At 39.8% G+C, this 13,599-nt stretch overlaps 1 long non-coding RNA gene across 4 annotated transcripts in view; it reads left to right on the plus strand.

The window, feature by feature from the left end:
* Positions 1 to 300: 300 nt before the first annotated feature.
* LOC126958831 (uncharacterized) overlaps positions 301 to 13,599 on the plus strand; it is a 32,261-nt gene continuing 18,962 nt past the window's right edge. For all 4 annotated transcript variants that reach the window (XR_007727312.1, XR_007727309.1, XR_007727311.1 and 1 more), the window contains exons 1-2: positions 301 to 1,187; positions 2,233 to 2,490. This is a non-coding gene — a long non-coding RNA (uncharacterized LOC126958831). The remainder of the gene's footprint in view (positions 1,188 to 2,232; positions 2,491 to 13,599) is intronic.

The raw sequence follows: 13,599 nt of genomic DNA on the forward strand, positions 1-13,599 counted from the left end.
AGTCAGAGGTAGAGTATTCAGGGATTTGGAGAGGGGACAGTGAAATTTCAGGACACAGTGCAGGTGAGAGGTGTGTTTGGGAATGGGTAGCCAACAGTGCCTAGGACTAGAAGGAGGACGTGAAAGGGTACTTGGGTGATGCTCCACTGCTTTTTATCCAGAAACTCAGTACCTGGCTCCTAAAGGAAAAGAGAGAATCTCCATCCTCACATCATATTGTTCTCCTGTGCTTTGAACTTGACCTAGGTACGGCCTCTGGGACATTAAACAGGAGTCACCGCTCACTGCTGAAGACACCCTCTTCTTCCGTAACCTTATTCCTTTATGTCCCTTTCTTACTCTCAGGCCCTGGAACACTGTGGGGGTGTGGACTTCCTGGTGTGTGTGGCAGGGGTCAGTCACTTGGTGGGAAGTGCCTTGGGGATCAGTGAGCAGGTCTGGGACAAGGTGAGGTCTGGGGAAGCCAGTAGGGGGCAGGAATCCTCACCTTCCTGCCATGTAACCCTCTCTCCATCTAGGCTCACATATCCAGAGTTGATCCTCAGCTCCCACCATCCACCTTCCCATGACAGATTCATTGGTGCAGAGTGAGGCCTGGGGCTTGAACTCTCTGAGCCTCAATTTCCCCATCTGTGAGATGGATGTAGGAGTGTTTAAGTGGCAGTTTTGGTCCCCACTGTTCAGGAGCTACCATCCTGCAGGGAATGTCCAACCAAAAACCAAATAGTCACAAAAAATATGGGGCACAGAGAAGAGAATGACAGCCTAATCCCTAACATGGATACCTTCTGGCTATCACCCCAAAACCTAGCCTTCCCCAGACTCAGCTGTTGATGCCTCCTCTGCTCCAGATGAAACTGGTGTGCTTGGAAACATAGGGAGACAACCTGTATACTCTGGGGTCTTCTGCTGGAAGAGCCTTCAGCCTAACCCATTTACTCCTGCATCTTCAGGATGCCCCATTTCCATGAATGCACAGGAAAGCCAACACTCCACCCACATCATGGGCGTCAGAGGTCATCATGCCCACATTCTAACCTGGTACATTTCCCAATACGGTGAGACTGCTGGACTGACCGTATCTTCACTCCCCCACCTCCTGTTTTCTCTGATTTCAGATCCTAAACATCACTGTGAAAGCCCCAGCCTGCTGCTGAGCCAGCTGCTGCCCACATGGAGAAGATGGGGTAAGGGTGGGGAAGGGAAATAAGGAGGTAGCTGCTTGATATCAAAGAGGGGGCAGGGGAACTAGAGTGAGAGGGGGCAGATTTCAGTTAGACATTCCTACTGGGAAACAGGCTTAGCTGAGCCAGTCATACAATAATGGTGAGTGTGTGGCTTTCATACTTCTGGGTCAGCCCAAAAAAACAAGAGTTCTATCCATTAGTGTTGTTCCCTCACATCTGGAGTGGCCAGTGGGTCTGGCAAGGTCTTGACTGGAATAAGGAGGAAGGATCCACAGATAGAAGGTCCCAGAGTCCTGACAATGGTCTTGGAATCAGAGACCTTTGGGCTATAGGAGCTCTGGCCACAAGAGTTCAGGCTGATGACTCTGAGGCACCCCATAGCAGGCCTATAACTAGAGCAGTTGTTTCCCAGGTCCACTCAACTCTTATCCCTCCTGCTTCCTCTGACACCTGTCCTACCCAATCTTTTCCCAGCCCCTGCCAGTCAGTTCCCAAATTAGGAAGCCTATTTCCTTGCTGTCCTCACAGCCCGTGATAGATGCATCACCTGTGGGATGGGCCTAGGGCTGTCTCTTGCTGTCAAATCCCCACTGGTCTTAGCGACTCGGGATGTTCCCAGATGTTCCCCCATGCCATTTGTCCTAGGGTTGGAACAATCTGCCTGTGTTCCTGGGAGCTCCTTGTTCATTCTTGGATTTCGGCCCAATCTTTAGAAGGTTTCATTTTCTGACCAGCTCAGGAACACAGCTTCTCCTGAAGGTGCTCTAGCCATCCCTGTCCAACTCCTCCAACTTAGGCCTGTCTCATTCCTGTTCTAAAACAGATCCCTCTGGCCATGCCCCAGCCTCCTAAACATCTCCCTCCTACTTAGCCATGCCTCCTCTGAAGGTTAGGACCACCCAGTTATCTCCACCAGCATTGTCCTCATTCTCTTCTTTAAAATGGTCAGTGGAAGTAAAGTGAATTTTTGTCAGTCTCAGGTAAAGTGCTTTGCAGATAGATGTAGTTTTAAGACTCTTTTCCCAACTGTTTTTCTTCCCTTCAGTTCCCATATTGACATTCTGGAGCAGTCACTGAATTCAGCAAGCATGTACTGAGCAGCTAGTATAGACTGGGCTGCTTCTCTGGACTTGTGTGATCATCTGTGAAACACAGCCAGGACTTCTAATTAATGATGACTTCTGAGGCCCCTTCCAGCTCTAACACAGGCATGGCGTGATATTAGATTGAATCTCAGTGGTCCCGAGTCACTGAGAACAGTGGGGAATTGACAGGAGGAGCCAGCCCTAGGCCCATCCCACAGGTAATACATCTACCATGGGCTGTGGGGAGAGCAAGGAAGCAGACTTCCTAATTTGGGAAATGACTGGCAGGGGCTGGGAAAAGGTCGAGGAGGACAGGGCCAGTGTAAGAGGCAGTGGGAGGGACAAAAAATATGATTTTTATTGATAGAAAATGGCCAAGTACAGTAATTTATGTGGTTAAACACAGTACCATGGTTTTCAAATTGTTTTTAATGGCAGAAACCTTTTGTCAAAGAATAACCTCCATAGGAGTCCAATGCGTAAAACAGACAAAAGCAGAAATGCCCAGGTTAAAACTGGATTAGGGGCCTGATGCTCAACCATTTGGTCCCTGTTCCTGGTACTGGGCACCTCTTGCAGAATCTGGCTTCCCAAAACTGGTTGCAAACTACAAATGTAAAGAAGACAGTGTGGGCTTTGGAGTCAGAGACACCTACCTTTAGATCCCTGCTCTGTCACTAGCTACATATGCTTGGTAATTAAACTCTCTGGGCCTTTGTTTCCTTACCTATTAAATGGGATAATGATGCTTGGCACACCTCTTGTGAACATTAAATGGCATGATAAAATATCTTGATTATGCACGTAGTAAAGACTGTCTATGTATATTTACTAGAGTAAATAATAAACATTGGCTGGGTGTGGTGGCTCACACCTGTAATCCCAACACTTTGGGAGGCTGAGGCAGAAAAGTCACTTGAACCCAGGAGTTCAAGGGTGCAGTGAGCTATGATCACACTACTCTACTTCCAGCTGGGTGATCAAGTGAGACCCTGTCTCAAAAAAAATTATTTGAAAATGAATATTATCATTTTCACAGCTACAAGAATGTCACATACTAAAGTTCTTTACAAGTGAAAGAACTTTACATCACAATTAAAAGAACTAGAGAACCAGGAGAAAACCAACCCCAAAGCTAGCAGAAGACAAGAAATAACCAAAATCAGAACTGAACTGAAGGAGATTGAGACACGAAAAAACCATTCAAAAGATCAATGAATCCAGGAGTTGATTTTTTGAAAAAAATTAATAAAATAGACTGCTAACTAGACTAATGAAGAAAAAATCCAAATAAACACAATTAGAAATGACAAAAGGGGTCATTGATCCCATGGAATACAAATAGCTACCAAAGAATATTATGAATACCTCTATGCACATAAACTAGCAAATCTAGAAGAAAAGGATACATTCCTGGACACATCCACCCTTCCAAGACTGAGCCAGGAAGAAACTGAATCCCTGAACAGACCAATAATGAGCTCCGAAATAAAATCAGTAATAAATAGCCTACCAAGAAAAACCTAGGAATGACAGATTCACAGCTGAATTCTCCCAGCTGTACAAAGAAGAGCTGGTACCACTCCTACTGAAACCATTCCAAAAATTTCAGAAAGAGGAACTCTTCCCCAATTCTTTCTATGAGGCCAGCATCATCCTAATACCAAACCCTGTCAGAAACACAGCAAATAAAGGAAATGTTAGGCCAATATCCTTGATGAACGTTGATGCAAAAATCCTCGACAAAATACTTGCAAACTGAATCCAGCAGCACATCAAAAAGCTTATGCACCACGATCAAGTAGGCTTTATCCCTGGGATGCAAAGTTGGCACAACATACACAAATCGAGAAATGTGATTCATCACATGAACAGAATTAAGGACAAAACTACATGATTATCTTAATAGATTCAGAAAAGGCTTTTGATGAAATTCAACACCCTTCCTGTTAAAAATTCTCAATAAACTAGGTATTGAAGGAACATACCTCAAAATAATAAGAGCCGTCTATGACAAACCCACAGCCAACATCATACTGAATGGGCAAAACTTGGAAGCATTACCCTTGAAAACTCACACAGGACAAGGATGCCCTGTGTCATCATTCCTATTCAACATAGTATTGGAAGTCCTAGCCAGAGTAATCAGGCAAGAGAAAGATATAAAGGCAGCCAAATAGGAAGAGAAAAAGTCAAATTATCCCTGTTTGCAGGTGACATGATCCTATATTGAGAAAACCCACAGTCACGACACAAAAGCTCCTTAAGCTGATAAACAACTTCAACAAAGTTTCAAGATACAAAATTAATGTACAAAAATCACTGGCATTCCTATACACGAACAAGAGCCAAGCCAAGAGCCAAATGAGGAATGCAATTCCATTCACAACTGCCACAAAATATACCTAGGAATACAGCTAAACAGAGAGGTGAAAGATCACTACAATAAGAACTACAAAACATTGCTCAGAAAAATCAGAGATGACAGAAACAAATGGAAAAACATTCCACACTCATGGATAAGAAGAATTTATATTGTTAAAATGGCAAAATTGCCTAAAGCAATGTATACATTCAAGGCTATTCCTATTAAACTACAAATGGCATTCTTCACAGAACTAGAAAAAGAACTATTTTAAAATTTATATGGAGCTAAAAAAGAGCTTAAATAGCCAAAGCAATCCTAAGCAAAAATAATAAAGCTGGAGGCGGTTCCAAGATGGCCAAATAGGAACACCTCCAGTCTACAGCTCCTAGTGTGAGTGACATAGAAGATGGGGGATTTCTGCATTTCCAACTGAGGTATGGGGTTTGTCTCACTGGGGCATGTCTGACAGTGGGTGCAGGACAGTGGGAGCAGCTCACTGAGCGAGACCAAAGCAGGGAGAGGCATCTCCTCACCCAGGAAGTGCAAGGAATCAGGGAATTCCCTTTCCTAGCCAAGGGAAGCCATGACAGATAGCACCTGGAAAATCGTGTCACTCCCACCCAAATACTGCACTTTTCCACAGGTCTTAGCAAACGGCACACCAAGAGATTATGTCCCGCACCGGGCTTGGAGGGTCCCACACCCATGGGGCCTCCCTCATTGCTAGCGCAGCAGTCTGAGATCTACTAGAATAACCAATGTAGAGAAGTCCTTAAATGACCCGATGGAGCTGAAAACCATGGCATGAGAACTACGTGACGAATGCACAAGCTTCAGTGACTGATTCGATCAACTGGAAGAAAGGGTATCAGTGATTGAAGATCAAATGAATGAAATGAAGCAAGAAGAGAAGCTCAGAGATAAAAGAGTAAAAAGAAATGAACAAAGCTGCCAAGAAATATGGGACTATGTGAAAAGACCAAATATACATCTGATTGGTGTACCTGAAAGTGACAGGGTGAATGGAAGCAAGTTGGAAAACACTCTGCAGGATATTATCCAGGAGAACTTCCCCAACCTAGCAAGGCAGGCCAACATTCAAATTCAGGAAATACAGAGAATGCCACAAAGATACTCCTCAAGAAGAGCAACTCCAAGACACATAATTGTCAGATTCATCAAAGTTGAAATGAAGGAAAAAATGTTAAGGACAGCCAGAGAGAAAGGTCGGATTACCCACAAAGGGAAGCCCATCAGACTAATAGCGGATTTCTTGGCAGAAACTTTACAAGCCAGAAGAGAGTGGGGGCCAATGTTCAACATTCTTAAATAAAAGAATTTCCGACCCAGAATTTCAAATCCAGCCAAACTAAGCTTCATAAGTGAAGGAGAAATAAAATCCTTTACAGACAAGCAAATACTGAGAGATTTTGTCACCCCTAAGCCTGCCTTACAAGAGCTCCTGAAGGAAACACTAAACATGGAAAGGAACAATCAGTACCAGGCACTGCAAAAACATGCCAAAAATAAAGACCATCAATGCTAGGAAGAAACTGCATCAACTAATGAGCAAAATAACCAGCTAACATCATAATGACAGGATCAAGTTCACACATAACAATATTAACCTTAAATGTAAATGGGCTAAATTCTCCAATTAAAAGACACAGACTGGCAAATAGGATAAAGAGTCAAGACCCATCAGTGCGCTGTATTCAGGAGACCCATCTCCTGCAGAGACACACATAGGCTCAAAATAAAGGGATGGAGGAAGATCTACCAGGCAAATGGAAAACAATAAAAGGCAGGGGTTGCAATCCTAGTCGCTGATAAAACAGATTTTAAACCACCAAAGATGAAAAGAGAAAAAGAAGGTCATTACATAATGGTAAGGGATCAATTCAACAAGAAGAGCTAACTATCCTAAATATATATGCACCCAATACAGGAGCACCCAGATTCATAAAGCAAGTCCTTGGAGACTTACAAAGAAACTTAGACTCCCACACAATAATAATGGGAGACTTTAACACCCCATTGTCAACATTAGACAGATCAACGAGACAGAAAGTTAACAAGGATATCCAGGAATTGAACTTAGCTCTGCACCAAGTGAACCTAATAGACATCTAGAGAACTCTCCACCCAAATCAACAGAATATACATTCTTCTCAGCACCACATCACACTTATTCCAAAATGGACCACATATTTGGAAGTAAAGTACTCCTCAGCAAATATAAAGGAACAGAAATTATAACACACTATCTCTCAGACCACAGTGCAAACAAACTAGAACTCAGGATTAAGAAACTCATTCAAAACCACTCAACTACGTGGAAACTGAAAAACCTGCCCCTGAATGACTACTGAGTACATAAGAAAATGAAGACAGAAATAAAAATGTTCTTTGAAACCAATGAGAACAGAGACACAACATACCAGAATCTCTGAGACACATTTAAAGCAGTGTGTAGAGGGAAATTTATAGCACTAAATGCCCACAAGAAAAAGCAGGAAAGATCTAAAATTGACACCCTGGCATCACAATTAAAAGAACTAGAGAAGCAAGAGCAAACACATTCAAAAGCTAGCAAAAGGCAAGAAATAACTAAGATCAGAGCAGAACTGAAGGAGATAGAGATACAAAAAATCCCTTCAAAAAAATCAATGAATCCAGGAGCTGGCTTTTTGCAAAGATCAACAAAATTGATAGACCGCTAACAAGACTAATAAAGAAGAAAAGAGAGAAGAATCAAATAGATCCAATAAAAAATGATAAAGGGGATATCACCACCAACCGCACAGAAATACAAGCTATCATCAGAGAATACTATAAACACCTCTATGCAAATAAACTAGAAAATCTAGAAGAAATGGATAAATTCCTGGACACATACACCCTCCCAAGACTACACTAGGAAGAAGTCGAATCCCTTAATAGACCAATAACAGGCTCTGAAATTGAGGCAATAATTAATAACCTGCCAACCAAAAAAAGTCCAGGACCAGACGAATTCACAGCCAAATTCTACCAGATGTACAAGGAGGAGCTGGTACCATTCCTTCTGAAACTATTCCAATCAATAGAAAAAGAGGGAATCCTCCCTAACTCATTTTATGAGGCCAACATCATCCTGATACCAAAGCCTGGCAGAGACACAACAAAAAAAGAGAATTTTAGACCAATATCCCTGATGAACATCGATGCAAAGTCCTCAATAAAATACTGGCAAACTGAATCCAGCAGCACATCAAAAAGCTTATCCACCATGATCAAGTGGGCTTCATCCCTGGGATGCAAGGCTGGTTCAACATATACAAATCAATAAATGTAATCCATCATATAAACAGAACCAAAGACAAAAACCACATGACTACCTTAATAGATGCAGAAAAGGCCTTTGACAAAATTCAACAGCCCTTCATGCTAAAAACTCTCAATTAATTAGGCATTGATGGGACGTATCTCAAAATAATAAGAGCTATTTATGACAGACCCACAGCCAATATCATACTGAATGGGCAAAAACTGGAAGCATTCCCTTTGAAAACTGGCACAAGATGGGGATGCCCTCTCTCACCACTCCTATTCAACATAATGTTGGAAGTTCTGGCCAGGGCAATCAGGCAGGAGAAAGAAACAAAGGGTATTCAATTAGGAAAAGAGGAAGTCAAATTGTCCCTGTTTGCAGATGACATGATTGCATATTTAGAAAATCCCATCGTCTCGGCCCAAAATCTCCTTAAGCTGATAAGCAACTTCAGCAAAGTCTCAGGATACAAAATCAATGTGCAAAAATCACAAACATTCTTATACACCAATAACAGACAAACAGCGAGCCAAATCATGAGTGAACTCCCATTCACAATTGCTTCAAAGAGAATAAAATACCTAGGAATCCAACTTACAAGGGATGTGAAGGACCTCTTCAAGGAGAACTACAAACCACTGCTCAACGAAATAAAAGAGGACACAAACAAATGAAAGAACATTCCAGGCTCATGGATAGGAAGAATCAATATCATGAAAATGACCATACTGCCCAAGGTAATTTATAGATTCAATGCATCCACATCAAGCTACCAATGACTTTCTTTACAGAATTCAAAAAAAAACTTTAAAGTTCATATGGAACCAAAAAAGTGCCTGCATTGCCAAGACAACCCTAAGCCAAAAGAACAAAGCCGGAGGCATCAGGCTACCTGACTTCAAACTATACTACAAGTCTTCAGTAACCAAAACAGCATGGTACTGGTACCAAAACAGAGATATAGACCAATGGAACAGAACAGAGCCCTCAGAAATAATGCCACACATCTACAACCATCTGATCTTTGAGAAACCTGACAAAAACAAGAAATGGGGAAAGGATTCCCTATTTAATAAATGGTGCTGGGAAAACTGGTTAGCCATATCTAGAAAGTTGAAACTGGATCCCTTCCTTACATCTTATAAAAAAATTAATTCCAGATGGATTAAAGATTTAAATGTTAGTCCTAAAACCATAAAAACCCTAGAAGAAAACCTAGGCAATATCATCCAGGACATAGGCATGGTCAAGGATGTCATGTCTAAAACACCAAAAGCAATGGTAACAAAAGCCAAAATTGACAAATGGGATCTAATTAAACTAAAGCGCTTCTGCACAGCAGAAGAGTGAAGAGGCAACCTTCAGAGTGGGAGAAAATTTCTGCAATCTACTCATCTGATAAAGGGCTAATATCCAGAGTGTACAAAGAACACAAACAAATTTACAAGAAATAAAACAAGCAACCCCATCAAATGTAGGCAAAGGATATGAACAGACACTTCTCAAAAGAAGACATTTATGCAGCCAACAGGCACATGAAAAAATGCTTATCATCACTGACCATCAGAGAAATGCAAATCAAAACCACAATGAGATACCATCTCACACCAGTTTGAATGGTGATCATTAAAAGGTCAGAAAACAACAGGTGCTGGAGAGGAACTGTTGTTTGGAGAAATGTGGAGAAATAGGAACATTTTACACTGCTGGTGGGACTGTAAACTAGTTCAACCATTGTGGAAGACAGTGTGGTGATTCCTCAAGGATCTAGAACTAGAAATACCATATGACCCAGCCATCCCATTACTAGGGATATACCCAAATGATTATAAATCATGCTGCTATAGAGACACATGTACACGTATGTTTATTGCGGTGCTATTCACAATAGCAAAGACTTGGAACCAACCCAAATGTCCATCAATAATAGACTGGATTAAGAAAATGTGGCACATATACACCATGGAATACTATGCAGCCATAAAAAAGGATGAGTTCATGCCCTTTGTAGGGACATGGATGCAGCTGTAAACCATCATTCTCAGCAAACTATCACAAGGACAGAAAACCAAACACCACATGTTCTCACTCATAGGTGGAAATCAAACAATGAGAACACCTGGACACAGGAATGGGAACATCACACACCAGGGCCTGTCGTGGGGTGGCAGAGGGCAGGGGAGGGATAGCATTAGGATATGTACGTAATGTAAATGATGAGTTAATGGGTGCAGCACATCAGTATGGCACATGTATACATTTGTAGCAAACCTGTACATTGTGTACATGTGCCCTAGAATTTAAAATATAATAAAAAAAGAAAAAAGAAAAAAATTAGGATAACTAGAAAAAAGATAACAAAGCTGGAGGCATTACGCTATCTGACTTCAAACTATACTACAGGGCTGCAGTAACCAAAACAGCATGATAGTGGTACAAAAACAGACACATAGAATAATGGCACAAAATAGAGAGCCCAGAAACAAGGCTAGACATCTACAACCATCTGATCTTTGACCAAGCCAACAAAAACAAAAAATGGAGAAAGGACTCCCTATCCATAAACAGTGCTGAGATAACTGGCTAGGCATATGCAGAATATTGAAACTGGATGCCTTCCTTACACCATATACAAAAATTAAATGAAGATAGATTAAAGACTTAAGTGTTAAACCCAAAACTATAAAAACACTGGAAGACAACCTAGGCAATATCATTCTGGACATAGGAATGGGCAAAGATTTCATAAAGAAGCCAAAGCAATTGCAACAAAAGCAAAATTGACAAATGGGATCTAATTAAACTTAAGAAATTCTGTATAGCATAAGAAACTATCAACAGAGTAAGCAGACGACCTGCAGAATGGGAGAAAATTTTTGCAAGATATGCATCTGACATAGGTCTAATAGCCAGCATCTACAAGGAACTAACACATATTTACAAGAACAAAACAAACAACCTCATTAAAAATTGGGCAAAGGACATGAACAGATGCTTTTCAAAGAAGACATAGATGCAACCAACAAGCATATGAGAAAAAGTTCAATATCACTGATCATTAGAGAAATGCAAATCAAAACCACAGTGAGATACCATCTCACACCAGTCAGAATGGCTATCATTAAAAAGTCAAAAAAGTAACAGATGCTGGTGAGATTGCAGAGAAAAAGGAGTGTAAATTAGTTCAACCATTGTGGAAACAGTGTGGTGATTCCTCAAAGACCTAAAAACAGAACTACCATTCCATCCAGCAATCCCATTACTGGATATCTAACCAAAGGAATATAAATCATTGTATTACAAAGGCACATGCACACGTATGTCCATTGCAGCACTATTCACAATAGTAAATACATTGAGTCAACCTAAATGTCCATTAATGGCAGATTAGATAAAGAAAATGTGATAAATATACACCATAGAATACTATGCAGCCATGAAAAAGAATTAGATCATGTCCTCTGCAGGAACATGGTGGAGTTGGAGGCCATTATCCTTAGCAAACTAACACAGGAACAGAAAAGCAAATACTGTATGTTCTCACTTATAAGTGGGAGCTAAATGAAGAGAACACATGAATACATAATGGGGAATAACAGAGACTGGGGCCTGTTGGAGGGTTGAAGGTGGGAGAAGGGAGAGGATCAGGAAAAATAACTAGTGGGTACTAGGTTTAACTCCTGGGTGATAAAATAATCTGTACAACAAATCCCCATGAAACAAGTTTACCTATGTAACAAACCTGTACATGTACCCCTGAACTTAAAATAAGAGTTAAAAAAAGTGAAGAAAATAATTATTAACTATAGTATAAATTATCACATATGTAGTATAAATAACATTTAATAATTTAATTGGTTTCAATATTTACAATAAGTGTTATTAATATTATTATTACTACTACTATTATTAGTTGTGAGATCTGAGCAAGTAAAAGATTGCTTTCTCCAACCTTGTGGATAAGGCAGGACTTTATGAAGGAAGCTCCACTTAAGTTGTTTCTATTTATTCTTATCTACTTGCCAAAATCCTATTATTCCTAACCCAATTTAAATGGAGATACCCATATGCTAAAAGAATATAACTATCGACCTAGAATTCCATATCTATCAAGTATATCTTTCAAAAATTAGGGCAAATTTATAACATTTTCAGAGAAATGAAAACAAAGTTTACTGCCAGAAGATCTTCACTAAAGGAAAATTTAAATGGTACTTTAGGCAGAAGGAAAGAAATGATCTCATATGGAAAATCTAAGATGAAAGTAAGAATGAAAAACACAGAACATAGTAACATGAACAAATTTAACTACTCCTTGTAAAAAGAAATCGTTCCGTGGAGTTAAAAACATTAACTCCACAAAATAGTTAAATATGCAAAAATAATATTTAAATCAGGAGATAGAAATGGAGTTAAGGTGTTAGAAGATTTTTATATTGTTAGAGAGAGGGTAAAGATATTAATCTTAAACTTTGACAAGCAAAACAGGCCTGCTTATAGGGCAAAGCTACAAGAATGGCAATGGAGTATACAGTATATTTTCAAATTAATAGAGAGGGAAGTGGAAATTGAAAAAATAGTCTAAAAAAAGCAAGAAGGGACAGAAAACAAAACAAAGAACTGGGGGAATTTTTTAAAAGCACAAAATTGGATGCTAGACATTAATCCTAGTATATCAGTGATGACAGTTAAAATATAAAGACTGTCAAACTAGATTTTTTATTCAAATTAAGCATTTCAAATCTGTTTAGACAGAAATGACACATTTTATTAAATTTTTCATTTCTGTTGAATGAGTTTATAGAAATGTATTTATAGAAACAGTTCTAGGAAAGGCTAGCAATCAAGAAATTGAAGTAGGACAGATAAACCTCAGCACATTTATAAAATGTGCTCAGCTCAACTAGCTACTCAGGAGGCTGAGGCAGGAGGATCACTTGAACTGGGAGGTGGGGGTTGCAGTGAGCCAAGATTAAAATGCACATTTTAATCCTTCTTTACAGAATTAAAGTGGATCTTTCTTGATGGTAACCTAAGTATTATATTGTCAATGCTAAGCAAAAGTCAAAGTTGAAGTGTTCAGGAGAAAAAACACTCAGAAAGAACAAAGAAAAAAATATAGAGCAGAAATCAATGGAAAATAAAACAAAGTACAATATAGGGATCAAGAAAACAAAAAACCTCCTATTTTTTTAAGAAAATGAATGTTTTTAGCAAATTTCCGATGGGATTGATCAAGGAAAAAAGGAAAGACATAAATAGCCAATATCAGGAATAGGATCAAAAGACAGATCTTGAGGACAATAAAAAGGCATGAAAAGAATGATAATGCCAAAAAGAAATTTTTATGTCAAATTTATGTTTATGCTGAAGTTATAATAGAAAAAATTTTTAAACTTATATATCTTACCAAAGCTGACTCAAGAAGAGATAAAAACTCGACCAGTCCTACAACCATTAAATAAATGTAATGTGTAGTCAAAGTTTTTCCTACAAAAACAAAATCCATGGACCGGGCACAGTGGCTCACACCTGTAATCCCAGCACTTTGGGAGGCCAAGGCAGGTGGATCGCTTGAGTTCAGGAGTTGGAGACCAGCCTCGGCAATGTAGTGAAACCCTGTCTCTACCAAAAATACAAAAAATT

The sequence above is a fragment of the Macaca thibetana genome, chromosome 7, assembly GCF_024542745.1.
Source record: "Macaca thibetana thibetana isolate TM-01 chromosome 7, ASM2454274v1, whole genome shotgun sequence".
Classification (NCBI taxonomy): domain Eukaryota; kingdom Metazoa; phylum Chordata; class Mammalia; order Primates; family Cercopithecidae; genus Macaca; species Macaca thibetana.